The sequence below is a fragment of the Sarcophilus harrisii genome, chromosome 6 (genome assembly GCF_902635505.1).
Source record: "Sarcophilus harrisii chromosome 6, mSarHar1.11, whole genome shotgun sequence".
NCBI classification, from domain to species: Eukaryota; Metazoa; Chordata; class Mammalia; order Dasyuromorphia; family Dasyuridae; genus Sarcophilus; species Sarcophilus harrisii.
The window spans coordinates 77,719,526-77,735,556 of NC_045431.1; the positions used below are offsets into that span (position 1 = coordinate 77,719,526).

A 16,031-nucleotide genomic window follows, 5' to 3' on the forward strand; every position below is an offset into this window, starting at 1 on the left:
AAATCTTGTGTTCCAATTTTTTTTCTCCCTCCCTTCCCTTTACTCTTCCCCTAGACAGCAAATAATCCGATATATGTTAAACATATAGAATTCTCTTATACATATTTCCAAATTTGTCATGCTGCACAAGAAAAATCAGATTAAAAAAGAGAAATAAATGAGAAAGAAAACAAAAAGCAAGCAAACAACAACAAAAAAAGGTGAAGATACTATGTTGTGATCCACATTCAATCTGGATACAGATTTTCTGGATACAGATCTTTCTGGATACAGATGGCTTTCTCCATCACAAGACTATTGGAATTGGCCTGAATTATCTCATTATTGAAAAGAGCCACGTCCATTAGAGTTAATCATCACATAATCTTATAGTTGCTGTGTATAATGTTCTTTTGGTTCCCCTCACTTCACTCAGGATCAGTTCATGTAAGTCTCTTCAAGTCTTTCTGAAATCATTCTGCTAATAATTTCTTATAGAACATGAATACTCCATAACATTCATATACCATAATTTATTCAGCCATTCTCCAACTGTTGGGCATCTACTCAGTTTCCAGTTATTTGCCACTACAAAAAGGGCTGCTACAAGCATTTTTGTACATGTAGGTCCCTTTTCCTTTTTTATGATCTCCTTGGGATAGGCCCAGGAGAGACACTGCTGGATCAAAGAATATGGACAGTTTGATTGATTTTGGGGCATAGCTCCAAATTGATCTCCAAAATGGTTGGATCAGTTTACAACTCCATCGACAATGTATTAGTGCCTCAATTTTCCCACTTCCCCTTCAACATTTATCATTATTTTTTTTTCTATCATCTTAGCCAATCTGAGAAGTATGTAGTAGTACCTCAGAATTGTCTTAAGTTGCATTTCTCTTATCAATAGTTTAGAACATTTTTCCATATGATTAGAAATGGTTTTCATTTCTTCATCTGAAAATTGTCTGTTCATATCCTTTGATCATTTATCAATTGGAGAATGTCTTGTGTTGTTATAAATTTGAGTCAAATTCCTATGTTTTAGAAATGAGGCCTTTATCAGAACCCTTGGATCTAAAAAATTTTCCCCCAGTTTTCTGCTTCCCTTATAATTTTGTCTGCATTGGTTTTGTTTGTACAAAACCTTTTTCAATATAATATAATCAAAACTATCCATTTTGCATTTCACAATGTACTTTAGTTCTTTAGCCACAAATTCCTTCCTTCTCCACATATTTGAGTCAGTACATTTTGTATCATTTCATACAAGTCTTCCCATACTTCTTATTTCTCATATCCATCAAACTTATAGTATAATTGATACCATAAAATAATAATGGTACAATATGGTAAAATATATATATGGTATAATTATAATTATGGTATAAAAATTATAATATAACAGATATTAATTTTGTTATATTCATATACCATAATTTGGTTAACTATTCCCTAATCAATGAGAACTTACCTTGTTCCCAAAGCTGTTATTATTAAAGGGTTCCTTGTTACTAAACTGACACCAATTCACTTTGCTCTGCTAGAATTGGAGCAGCCACTTATTGTACTAGGAAGGGAAGCAATGACTGTACTTATAAATACAGTCATAGTCATAGCATGATAGATATAGTGTTGGAAAAGAGTCTAGTTTTAAATTAGGAAGCTACTGTAACAATCCAATAGATGAGTAGTGAAGGCTTCAACCAGGATGGTTGTGATACAAGCAGAAAGTAGAGGAGAGAAATACTGTGGAAATAAAATCAGCATGACTTGGCAAGTGGTCTCAGACCATTAGTGAAAGTGAAGAGTCTAGGATATCTCCTAGATTGTGAACTTGGCTTACTGAAAGTGCCACTTACTGTGATACTCTTTAAAGAAATAAAGATATTAAAAAAGTAGATTTAGGGAGAAGATAATGAGTTCATGTTTTGGATTCATGTTTTGGATATGTTAGATTAGAGGTACCGATGGAACATCCAATTAGAAATGTAAGTCTGGAACTTAGAAGAGAGATTAGTATATAGATATGGAAGTCATCTGTTCAGAGATGATAATTATCCACATGGAAGATAATAAGATCAATAAAATAAAAATATAGATGAAAAAAAGAACAGGGTATGGATGATGGTCCTGAAAAGAAGATTGAGGATTTGTCAGACAAGTAGGGAAAAACTAAGACAACATATTATCACCAAAACCCAGGGAGATTTTAATATCCAGAAAGAGGGAATGGCCAGTGATGTCATATGCTTCAGCAAAATCATAAAAGATGAGAACTGAAAAAAGATCACTGACTTTAGCAGTAAGAGATCATTGGTGACCTTGAAAAGAACAGTTTCAATTGAGTTAAAGATGGAAAAATAGAATCGGAAAGTACTTATAATTCCCTTTAAGAGTTTGTCTATGAGAAGCAGGAGAGATAGATAAAAGACTATAGTTTGAGGAGATATATTAACTCTTAAGGAGGTCTCCTGTGGTGTACTCTCATGTATTTATATAAGCTGTAACACTTGTCAGCAATACATCTCTTCCTTAGCATGCTTAGCCAAATGTACTTGACATTTTCATTAATAATTTGGATAAGGTATAGATTATATGCTTAGCAAATTTTTAGGTGACTCAAAAAGTAGGAGAATTAGCAAATACATAACATGACAAAGCCAAAAAAAATCTTGATTTGCAAGCTTATTGATCTAAATATAAGATAATGAAATTAATTAGGGAAAGATAGTTATATACCTAGATCATTAAAAATACTTTTCAAGTATAAGATGGGATATATACTGATAAAGAGAGGTTCACATAAGAAAAAATTGGCAGTTTTAGTGGAATATGTGCTTAGTAGGAATATAGTCTATGATACAGCACCCAAGAAAACTAATGTGATCTTATGCTACATTAAGAAGCATAATCCAAGATAAATGAGATATGTCCTGCTGTACTCTGCTATATTCAGATCAAATATGGATTCTTGTATTCCATTCTAGATAACCCATTTTATGAATAATATTGGAGAAAATATGGGAAGTGTATCCAAGGGAAAGGAAACCAGTATGGTTAAAAGGTCTTGAAATCAAACCTTATGAGGACTGGTTGAAGGAACTGGAAATGTTGAAGCCAAAGAAAGGAATTCTTGGGGGGAGAAATGAGAGAGGTCTGAGATTTTTTGAAAGGTTGTGACCTGAGAGAGAGAGATTAGACTTTCTTCTGTTTTCCCTAGAAGTCAGAACTTGGAGCAATGCATAGAAGTTGCTAAGAGGTAAATTTAAACTTTATATGAGAGAAAAATCTTCTGGAGAATTAAAATTCTTCTAATATAATAAGAGCAAAGTGAGGCATACAGAGGAAAGAGAAAGAGAGAGTCAAAGAGAGAGAAAGACAGACACAGAGACAGTGGTAGACAGAGTCAGAGATGCAGAGAGAGACAAGGGAGGGAGGTGGAGAAGCAGAGAAGGCTAGATAGAGCTAGAAACACAGACAACAAAAATATAGAAACATAGTGAGACAGAGAGATGGACAATGAGCCAGCTAGGTGGTGCTAGGTGGATAGAGGTGGACTTGCAGTAAAGAAGAACTGAGTTCTAATTTTACTTCAGACACTTATTAGCAACATGATCCTGGGCAGTGATAAACTCCTTTGGGTCTCAGTTTTCTCATTTGTAAAATAGGGATAATAATAATATCTATCTCACAGGTTTGCTCTAAAGATCAAACAAGTCAACATACATGAAATAGTTTAAAAAAATAAAAGCACTAAGGAAGCTGAAAAGAATACAGAGGTGACCAAATCAAAATCAAGATGAAGAAATCCATATTGTTCTCTAAGAAACGATCAGTAGGATGATTGCAGAAAGGCCTGCAGAGATTTGCATGAATTGATACTAAGTGAAGTGAGTGAAACCAAGAGAACATTGTACACAGCAACAAAATTATGTGACGATCAATTCTGATGGTTCTTTTCAAAAGTGAGGTGATTCAGGCTCCAATGGTCTTGTAATGGAGAGAGCCATATGCACCCAGAGAGAGGATTGTGGGAGCTGAGTATATAGATAACAAATAGTATTTTCTCTTTTTTGTTGTTGTTTGCATTTTATTTTCTTTCTCATTTTTCTCCTTTTTGATCTGATTTTTCCTGTGCAGCATGATAATTGTGGAAATATGTATAGAAGAATTGCACATGTTTAACCTATATAGGATTACTTGCCTTCTAGGGGAGGGAGCTGAGGGGAGAAAAAAAATGGAACACAGGGTTTTGCAAGGGTGAATATTGCAAACTATTTATGCATATGATTTGAAAATAAAAAGCTTTAAACAATAATATTTTTTAAATGAAGAAATCCAGGGAGTCAGAAGTAGAGGATAATGGGCTTGGCCACTTCCTCAAATGGAGATTCAAGGGTATAACTTCTGGGAAAAGATTGGGATTCCCTTCGCCTATTGGGAGGCTCTAGTAAAAGTTTGATGACTAGCTATCAGATATATATATTATAGAAATTATTTTTGTTCGGGTATGGCCTGGAGTAACTGATCTCTGAGATCTCTTCTAGCTCTGTGATTCTGTGACTTTCAGCTTATTAAATTTTAATTGTAAACCACACTTTTGTTCATGATTTGTTTCTTATGATCCATACCTTTTTTCTTCCTTTTAAATATTTATACTTAACAATAGTTACACCTCAATTCCCTTTTAAAATTGAAAATAAGTATTCTAAAAGAGCAACTTTAAATGGAAAAATAGCAAGAGTGCCAATTAAGAAAGGTATTACCTTGAGGGTGTATGGAGAAAATCAAGGCCATTATAGAAAAACTCTTCATACAAACAGAATGATAGAATGTGTTAGGAAATGTCAAGGAGTCAGTTGTTGAAGTACTGAGAAGAGGAAGCAACTTATACATATTTTATAAACATTCTCTTCCTCAAAGACTTCATTGCTACAGCACCAAGTCTTTCCCATACAATGAAATTATAAGAATAAATTTGGTTAGATTTTTCTAAGAGCATTGAGTTTCCCAGAAAGAGGTTTTTTTTTTTTTTTTTAAGACAAAGCATGACTTGATAATCACAACAGCTGCAGTTTTTTTAAATAAATCTGTGAACAGGAGGCTTCAGTAACAGAAAATCTATTCAATTCAATATACATTTGTTAATCATTTTCTACGTCCAAAGCATTGCCCTAGATAATGGGAATAAGATAAAAACAAAATAACGCCTAAAATATACAACATTTATTTTTTAAACTAACAATTTAATATTAAATATTAATTTAATTTAAATAAATTAAATTTAAATTACATTTTAAAAATTAAATAAAAATAAATTGTTTAAATAAATATTAATTAAATATCAAATATTTAAAATATCAAATATATAAAAATAAAATAACTCAGAAAGCTTATTTCTACTGGGGAAAGTCATATGTATATATACAAGGAAAAACTAGGTAACTTGAGAAGAAAGAAAGGACTCATACTGGGAAATTAGAGAGGGAAAAGTGATCAGGGAAGACTTTCTTACCTGAATCTTTAAATTATAAGTTCCTTGAAGGCAGCAACAACTCTGGTTGGTTTGTTTTTGTGATTGTTGTCTTTGTATCATAGTGCCTTCCAAATAGTCTATTCTTAATACCCTTTCACTGAATTGAATTAATGGAAAATAAGAAATCTGAGTAGGCAGGAGTGTATACTAGACATTGAGACCAGCTTAGATACTTACAGGGAATGATAAATTCAGAGCACCTCAGGTGTGTATGGAGCACTATGTACTGTTTGTAAACATGTATGTGAGGGGAAAGAGAAAAGAAGAAATTGAAATGGCAGGATTCGAGCAATTTATTTTAAGTAATTTTCATTCAGATAAACATTTTTAATAGAATTTGTTGAAAGTGTTGTTAAAATTAAAATGAATTTTATAAATACATGAAATGAAATACACAATGAAAAATCAATTGATTCAGTCAAGTACAATTGGGATATTCCAAGAAAACATTCAGTGAAATTGGAACAGAAAAAAGAAAGGCACATAAAAGTGAAAAATAAGTGGGGAATCTGGATAAAGGGAATGGATGCCACTAATGGCAAGCAATGGCCATGTTGCAATTATAATTTATTTTAATATAGATTAGTTCATGTTTACTCAATACAACAAATTCTTTTTATGTTGCATGTAATAAGGCACCCAAAGTGTTACATTTACATGTTACATACAAACACTGTTACATTAAAAAATAATAATTCAAAGTGTTACATTTACATGTTACATACAAACACTGTTACATTAAAAAATAATAATTTAATAGGCACTTGACTAAGTATTATTGGGGGTGAAGAGAAGGAAAGAGGGAGGGGGAGAGAAGAGATAAGGCAGTAAATTGGTAGTGATATACCAATTACATAAGATATGTTCAAATTTTACAAGTTCTAGACTTTGAAATTTTCTTTGAAGTCCAAAAGGGACATTAAGGAAGTAACTGCATGATTCACATTTAGAGAATTTGTAAAACTCTTTCCCTTTTTTATGTTGTATTTCTTGCTGCAAGATGTATTTGCTTCTAAGAATCTATATTCCTCCTATTCAGACATCAACAAAAATCTTTGCCACTTTAAATCATTACAGTGAAAATGGGAGGATACTTGTCATGTGCATCAATCACTCTAATTTAGATTCAACATCAATGGGCTCTATCTCTCATCAGATCAGCAGCAGATTTTTCTGACTATTTGTCTTTAGCTTGCCAGACATTTTAAATCATTAAGGACATTCTTTAGTTCATTTTCCTACTTGTTCTATAAGTAATATACATTTTCTCACTCATATCTTAGCATTTAGGGGGGTTAATTAGGGCTTTTTCTTCTAATGAAATTTAGTCTCTATTATTGATATTATTTGGTTTCCAGAGTTTAAAATATCATGAAAGTTAAAAAAAAATTTCCCCAAGTGTCAAGGCTATCTGTCCAGTCTCCCACAAGAGATTATGAATAAACTAGTCACATCCTTTTTACAACTAACATTACAATAATCTCTAAGCCCTAGTTTAAGACCTTCCCTGTATTTGAATATAATTTTGCAAACCTATTTTCATTCATTCAATTATTGGCTCCCTTCTGTCTAGGTCACTTTTAGAGATATTCAGGTACTTTAAACAGCCTAGAATACAATCAAGTACACATGAGCAGTGACCTTCTTCTCAGTCCTCAATCTAGTCCCTTTGGCCCAAGGACACAGAGAAGAATGAGAGAAAATATAGGCAACATGATTTGTGCCAAATCCACTCAGTCTAGAAAATATATAGTCAGATGAGTGTTACAAAATGTATCTGAAAAAATGGAACTAAAACTATGTGATTTTCTTCATACAGCACATAGTATAGTGTCATATACAAGGAACATATTTTTTTGATAATGGAGTTTTGCCCTTCCTTGTGATTTATTCTCCAATTGAAAATCATATATCATTGGACCTGGAAGAGAAATTGTCAGCTTATATTGATCAACTTCCTCATTTTATGGATGAAGTTAAATCCAGAGTGAGGACCTTCCCCAACTAGACCTAGAATCCAAACCTAGATTCTCTGGTTCTCACTCTAGTCTTTTTTCTACTAGAGGAATTATTTTCAAAGTACATAAAACCTAGAGAACCCAGATCAGTTTGGTATCCTTGGAATTAAGTTAATAAGAATTAGAAGGAGAGTCAAACTAATTGAATAATCTGAATCATTCAGATTTCTAGAATCTGCCCAAGCCTTTTCGAGGAAGTTCTGGATCACTGATTTTCCAGACCTAGCTGTAAGAGATCCCACACACTCAATCTACTTGAGATTCAAGAAAAGCTATCACTAGAAATTATAGTGTCTGAAGCAAGTTGCCACTAGCTAAAGTAAGGGGTGGGGTCATTGCCTTGTAGCATGCAGTCAGAGACCTAGGACAGTAGCATAAAAACAGAGGCAGGGAACTGAACAAAAGAACAGAATCAGGAATGGGAGAAGTTCTCTCTGGCCCACAATCTGGTCCCTTTTAAAATCCCTTTTAAATCCCTTTTAAATCAATTAATTAGGTAAAGACTTTAACTTAAAAAGACTAAGTTCATCCAGGACCATCTCTAGTCATCCTGATATGTATCTTGCAATTGGGTCCAGAGGGCTCTGGAGGACAAAGTGAAACTTTGCACAACCCTCCCTCACTTAATTCCAGTTCTTGCAAGTCATGATATCACTTCCCTGATATCATGGTCTTTTTTGAGAATGAAAGACAACAAAAATTACTTAGGTGTAAAATTCTGTTATTTCTAGATGTTAAAAGACTGCAGTCCCTGTTAGAACCCAACAAAACTCCATGTTCTTTAGAGTAATTACCCTCCAAAAAAGCCATGGTCAAGTAGTTATGTAGTTATGACTCTGAGTTCAGGAGTGCAATTAGGTATTCTAATGTTGGCACAAAACAATTGTAGTTCACATCAAGTTCATGTGATACTCAGACTGGCTAAAATGACAGGGAAAGATAATGAGGAATGTTGGAGAGGATATGGGAAAACTGGGACACTGATACATAGTTGGTGGAATTGTGAACACATCCAGCCAATTTGGAGAGTGATTTGGAACTATGGTCAAACAGTTATCAAACTGTGCATACCCTTTAACTACTACTTGGATTATATCCCAAAGAGATCAGAAAAAAGGGAAAGGGACCCATATGTGCAAGAATGTTTGTGGCAGCCCTTTTGTAGTGGCTAGAAACTGGAAATTAAGTGGATACCCATCAATTGGAGAATGGCTGAATAAATTGTGGTATATGAATGTTATGGAATATTATTGTTCAGTAAGAAATGACCAGCAGGATGATTTCAGAAAGGCCTGGAGAGACTTACATGAACTGATGCTGAGTGAAATGAGCAGGACCAGGAGATCATTATATACTTCAACAACAATACTACATGATGATTAATTCTGATTTAGAGAATTGTTCTCATGAGGATAGATGGAAGTTACTACCTTTTTTCCTAAAAAGTTCACAACTGCCTCATGAGAAGGTAAAGCAAATGCCAGTCCACTTATAAGGGCTGAAGTCTTTTTCCAGAGACCATAATGACTATACAAAAAGATTCTGAGCTTTGGAGGAAGATATAAGATTTTATGAAAGAGTAAGAATTTGAGTCTATGTGAGATTCTCCAATTGCCTGTCATTTTATATTTTATGGTTTATAGCAGTAATTTTCAAAGTGTAGTCTAAGACCCTTTCAGAGAATCTGTAAAATCAAAATTATTTTCATGATAATACTAAAATATATTAATTTACAATGTAGTAAGTACTAATGGTTATAACTCACATAAACAGAAGATCTTCGATGAGTCCACAATCTTTTTTCCCCCCTGAGACAATTGGAGTTAAGTGACTTGCCCAGGGTCACACAGCTAGGAAGAGTTAAGTGTTTGAGGTCAGATTTGAACTCAGGTCCTCCTGATTTCAGGGCTAGTGCTCTATTCACTGCACCACCTACCTGCCCCTACAATCATTTTTAAGAGTATAAAGGGTTTCTGAGACATGAAGTTTTTTTATATTATTATTATAGCTTTTTATTTACAAAATATATGCATCGGTAATTTTTCAACATTGACCTTTGCAAAACCTTCTGTTCCAACTTTTTCCCTCCTTCCCCCCCACCTGTTCCTCCAGATGGCAGGTTGACCAATACATGTTAAATATGTTAAAGTATATGTTAAATCCAATATATGTATACATATTTATACAGTTATCTTGTTGCATAAGGCAAATTACTTCTAGAAAGAACGAAAAAAATCTGAGAAGAAAACAAAAATGCAAGCAAACAATAACAGAAAGAGTGGAAATGCTATATTGTGGTCCACACTCATTTCCCACAGTTCTCTCTCTGGGTGTAGCTGATTCTCTTCTTTACTGAACAATTGGAACTAGTTTGAATCATCTCATTGTTGAAGAGAGCCACATCCATCAGAGTTGATCATCATAGAATCTTGTTGTTGCCATGTACAATGATCTCCTGGTTCTGCTTATTTCATTGAGCATCGATTCATGTAAGCTAAGACCATGAAGTTTGAGAATTGTTGGCTGAAAAGACTTCCCACCTCCCCATTTTGAAGATGAGGAAACAAGTTTAATGACTTGAGAATTCTTTGGTTTTTAAAAAAGTAAATTATTTGTCTTGGTAGATAGATTTAGAAGAAATTTGACTTTTTAATGGATTTTTTAAATTTAGAAATTTTTGCATAAGTTTGCAAAGCATAAGTAGGTGCCAAATTCAGACTCATCTTAACTTTATCTTTCACCTCATGATTCTGATTTATGGCTGTGAACCCCTTTTATCTCAGTGTTCTACCATATTTCTATAGGATAAACCATACTCATAGAATCAAAGCCTACCCTTGCCATAGATATCAAGGTCACTATTATTCTGGAATACTCAGCCCTCAATTTCACATACACTGGGGTGAACTTGCTTTTATTGATTTATGCTTAATTTATGTTTGTAAAATAAGGGGTTGCTCACCTATTGAGGAAGGGCTAAACAGATAATATAGGAATTAGTGGATTGTTACATAAGAAGTGAGACATATACTTTCAGAGGAAACTGGGAAGGCAAATTGAAGAGAAAAGAAATAGGATAACAATTTATACTATGACATTATCAAAAACAAACAAACTCCAGGAGACCTTAGAAATCCTTAGAAGATCAATGCAATGATAAAACACAAATCTAGTGATCTGAAGATATATTATACCATGCAGCCCCTGCCAAGCAGGTGATGGAATTAAAATGCAGCAAGAGACATGTATTTTTGGACATGGCCAATGTGGGAATTTGTTTTGCTGAAGTATTCATGTTTGCTATGAGGATTCTGGTTTTTTTTTATCATTCAATGGAGAGTAAAGCAGGTGAGAGAAAATAAATCCTTATAAAAATGAATGAATAAATAAATAATTATGAGGAAAATATTTCCAAGTGTTATGTCAACAACAATAGTATCATATTACCCTAGGTTGGGTTTTCCTTTAAAAAAAAAAAGTTGCTTTTGAGGTTTCTCTTCCTAAAACAGAACTTCAGTCATCTGCTATTCATAAAAATGGACCACAAAGAAATTTGAGGTATGACTATTGTTTTATGGCTCACTAAAACAGAAAAGCTATTGTTTTAGATGTTTCTCCTTTTTCTAAGACATTTTCCTATCAATGGTCATCCACCCCAATAACTAAATTCATCCTCCTATCTTCTACCTCTCAGTCCTACCCTGAATGAAGAAGAAATTCCATCAGAAATAGGTGTGGATTATTGTTTTAAAATTAATGCAAGCTGTAGGTAGCATTCTGTATTCTATTGCATTAGAGACCAGATCCTCTCATTGGGAATAAAAGGCTCTGTTTCTTCCTAGCCATCTGAATGCTTTGTGTTTAAATAAAGATTTTGTAGCTTTTAATAATATTTTATAGCTTTAGCACTTTAATAAAAATCTTAAAAACAATAAAAGCATTGAGCAACAAGTGGGGATGTTTTTGGATTGTCATTGTTCTAATGGGTTAATCAGAGGTTTAATTGGGTTCATGTTATCACAATCCATTTTGTATCCCAGTTAGAATAGTCTCATAATTCTCTAAATAAAATTATACTAAACTAAGCATATAATAGCCAGAAGTTTGATACTGAGAATAACTTACTCTGTTGAATGGTGTTTTGGTTTTGCTTTTTTAAAATGCTTTCTTAGAAGTACTTGACATATGGTTTCTATCTACATATAGGATGCAAGTTCTATAATTGGTATTTTCTCATTATTCAGTCTTTCTAGTAAAAGAATATAGGAAGAGCCAAAGTCCTCTCATATTTGAGCATCAGATATCAAATATTTATGTATTCAGAAAATCTATATTAAAGTTCAGCTCTCATACTTGCTAACTCTGTTAGCAAGTGTGACTAAATCATAGATTCAGTTCCTTCCTCTGGAAGAGAGAATAGAGAACACTCTCATTAATTTCCTTCTGGGCTATGGTGAAGGGAGTTTTCTAAAATGTGTACTAGCTGTGTATACTAGTAACATTACTAGTTGTTATCATCATTAGTGTGATCACCTCCTCCTGTTTCATCTTCATTATTTTTTTTATTCCTCTAACCTTTTTCAATGCAATTTAGATATAAATTATCCTGAGATAAGTAGTTATTTTGGTTATTATTTTTATGTTGAATGTTCTACATATTATTACACTGATAAATAATTGCTTTTTATGCTTGAAATAAGTATTACAATGTATAATTGTGATTTCATCACTTTTTATGGAATTCAGATATAAACAGTCTGAGAACAGGTTACCATCCTGCTATTACTCATTTATATTTAGTGTTCTGAGGACTATTACATCAGTGGATAAAATTAATACTTTCTGTAACTAAGAATATTAGGATTTAAGATTGGCCTTTTTATAAATAGCATTGTATTTTTTCAATTACATTTAAAGACAATTTTTAACATTCATTTTTTAAAATTTTGAGTTCCAAATTTTCTCCCTTCATCCCTTTTCTTCCCCCTCTCTAAAACAGTCAGCAATTTTATGTGTTTATATATAAATATATATGAATTCTGTAAAACATATTTCCATATTAGTTATGTTGTGAGAGAAGAAACAGATCAAAAGGAAAATGAAAATAGTATGCTTCGATCTGCATTCAGACTCCATACTTCTTTCTATGGATGTGTTTTGCATGTTTTATCATCAGTTCTTTGGCACTGTTTTGAATCATTGTATTGCTGAATAGTTATCTTATCTATTGAAGGTTGATCATCATATAGTGAGGCTGTTACTGTGCACAATGTTCTCTTTGTTCTATTCACTTCACTAGGCATCAGTTTGTGTAAGTCTTTCCAAGTTTTTTTGGAATCTTCCTTCTCTTATTTTCTTATACATTTTCTTATCTCTTATGAATTTCTTACAAAATATAGAACAATATTTATATACCAGAGCTTGTTCATTCATTCTCCAATTGATGGCCATTCCCTCAGTTTCCAGTTCTTTGCCATCACTAAAAGAGATGCTATAAATATTTTTGTACATATACATCCTTTTCCATTTTCTTTGATATCTTTGGGGGCTCAGTTTGCCCTTTGGGCATAGTTATAACTGTTCTCCAGAATTTTCAATTCCACCAACACTATATTTGTGTTCTAATTTTCCTATATCATCTCTAACATTTATATTTTTGCTTTTCTGTCATATTAGCCAATCTGATGGGTGTAAAGTGGTGCCTCCGCATTGTTTTAATTTGCATTTCTCCAATCATGTAATCTTCTCTTTGTAGAAATCACTAAAAGCACAATCAGGACCACTCCAATTATTAATTATTATTGTTATCATCAAAAGCTATGATGAAAATAGCTTGGGGATATATGTAACTTTTGACTTAAGCTGTGGTTAATGAATGCTTGTTGTTCATTTGACTGATATCTAGGTCTCAGCTGAGGTAGGTAAAAAAGTCCCCATTTCTTATGTAAATGTTCATGATAACCCTGCACCTCAGATACAAAACAACCTTTTTTTCACTACATAGAAAATTCAGAACAACACATAAGATTCACAGTAGCCCATAAAGAATCCACATAGTTCTTCCTTTTCAGGTGAGCTTCATCCTCCTCCTCAGAAACTAACACAGACCTCTAAAGGTTTGGACTCTCCTTTAAAATGAACTGTGGGTACTAAAGAGGAAACCACTCCTGCAACATTCCAGTATATATATATATACACACACATTTCAGGAGTCTATTCTATAGGCTTCCAATCATATAGCACTGTCCTAAGAGCTTATACTCCCCTTGCTGAAGAAGCTGAAGAAGCTACCTCTTCCCATCAGAATTCTGCTGCCCAAATAATTCACAAGCAAAATCTTTTTTTTCCCCCCAGGAAATTCCTTTCTAGAAAAACGCAGCTCCTCTTCCCCAAAGATCAAATAAATGAGGTTGGTATGATTCCAAAGTTTGTATGTGTCTTGAGAAGGATAGATTGTTATCCTATTCAATATGAATTCGTTTGGGCACTTAACAACATTGCTTCTGGTTCATCAGACCATCAGTCTTATCTACCAATCTTATCTCTGGTAGACAGAAATGTTATATTTGCATTTGCTATTCTGTTGGCCTCTCTCCAGAATGACATCTCAAATAGGCTATCAGCAGGTGATGGTACAACCTACAGAGACTTGGTCATCAATTAAGCCATGATAGTCCTTCTTCCAGCTTTGCTTGCATTTCCTGATACAGCATCACTAGCATATGGTTACTTAAGAAATCCTGCCCAAATGCTTTCATAGCTTTGTCACCTAAAGAATCCTGCTTTCCCTGTAGAAGCTATCAAGCACATTATTTCTACATTACTTTACCTTCCATATCCTGATGATCCAGAAGTTCTGGAAGATACCTGTTTGACCATTTCTTATCTCAAGGGTGATTTAAATGATTACATTGAAGTAGTTGTCAAAACTAGAACTGTCTGCAAGAGATGAAAATATCTGACACGTTGCCAGTAGTGACTCCTTCTTTAAGGGTTATAAGAAATATTGTCACTGTACAGATAAACAAACTCAATTGAAAATCAAAAAAGACTTGCTGTCTTTCCTAGCTTGCTTATTTACCCCTATACCAACATCCATAAGGAAGCTACTTGGACCGCGCCAAGCATCATGGTTGGCTATTCTGACTAAATATAGCAAGTTATGAATCCTGGACTAGTCTGTACCTGGTTAGAACTCTGTTAAAGGAAAACTTTAAATAATAGAAAACAATATGGATCACCATAAATGACACAATTGAAGAAACAGCATAATAGATTTTGTTGTAGATTGTCCAAAATCACATCCTGCCATCCTTAATCAATTTCTAACCTGTAAAAGAGAACAAAACTGACCTGGTTAATCTGGATATAATTTCTTTAAAAAAAAAAAAAAAACTTGCAATTGCTCATATTTAACCTATATCGAATTACTTGCTATTTTAGGGAGGGGGAAGGGAAGGGAAGGAGGGAGAAAAATTTGGAACACAAAATTTTACAAAAATTAATGTTGAAAATTCTATATATATTTAGCAAAACAAAATACTGTTAAAATAATTTTTAGTGATATCTTCTGTTTTTCACAACATTATAATCCTTTCAATTTTCCTTCTCCCCACTTCTAAAGAACCATCTCATACTACAAATAGCATTTTTTAAGAGAGGAAAAAAAATCAACACAACTGATTACAATATTGAAAAAGTCTGAAAATATGTGCAATGTGTAGCATTTGTGGACTTCCATGAAAGGGACCTGTAGAAGATATATATTAATTATTCCTACCCTTTTAAATTTGTTTGCAATATCTCAGTACCCTAATATATATAGTCAATGTTTGTAAAAGTTCCATGTAATGCTGAGTATATGTATATTCTTTATTTGTATTTCTTATATTATTATGTTAATATATGTATTATATGTATTACTAATATGTATATATTATTATCTTAATATATGTATATATTATCTTATATTATTATCTTAATATATGTATATTCTTTATTTATATATCTTATATTTGCCATCCCATTTAGAAGATACTACAAATATTTTAATTCTAATTTCTTCACTTCCATATTTTCCCTTTTCCTTGTCTTTTTATTTTGTCATTCAGTTGTTTTCAGTTGTATAATTCTTTTCAGTCATGTCCCCCTTTAGGGCTTTCTTGGCAAAAATACTGAAGTGGTTTATTATTTCCTTTTCTAGTTAATCTTTTAGATGAAGAAAGGTTAAATGTCTTGTCCACCATTACACAACTAGTAAGTGTTTGAGGCTAGATTTGAAAAGATCTTCCTGACTCAAGGCCTGGTGCTCTATCCACTGTATCACCTTGCTTTTCTCATCTTTTTTTTTTTTTTTTTTTTTAAAGGCTTATCTAAAACTGAGAGAGGGATATTGACACCTCCTATCCCTGTTGTGTTACTGGCCTTTGTGTATTTAGATGCTAAAGCAATTGGAGCTTTTATTACTGATAAAAGTATGTTGACATCATTTCTGTCAG

General features: G+C 33.1%; 1 pseudogene; it reads left to right on the forward strand.

Moving 5' to 3' along the window:
- Positions 1–2,096: 2,096 nt before the first annotated feature.
- LOC111721336 lies at positions 2,097–14,754 on the forward strand (annotated as a pseudogene).
- The last annotated feature ends 1,277 nt before the right edge of the window (positions 14,755–16,031 follow it).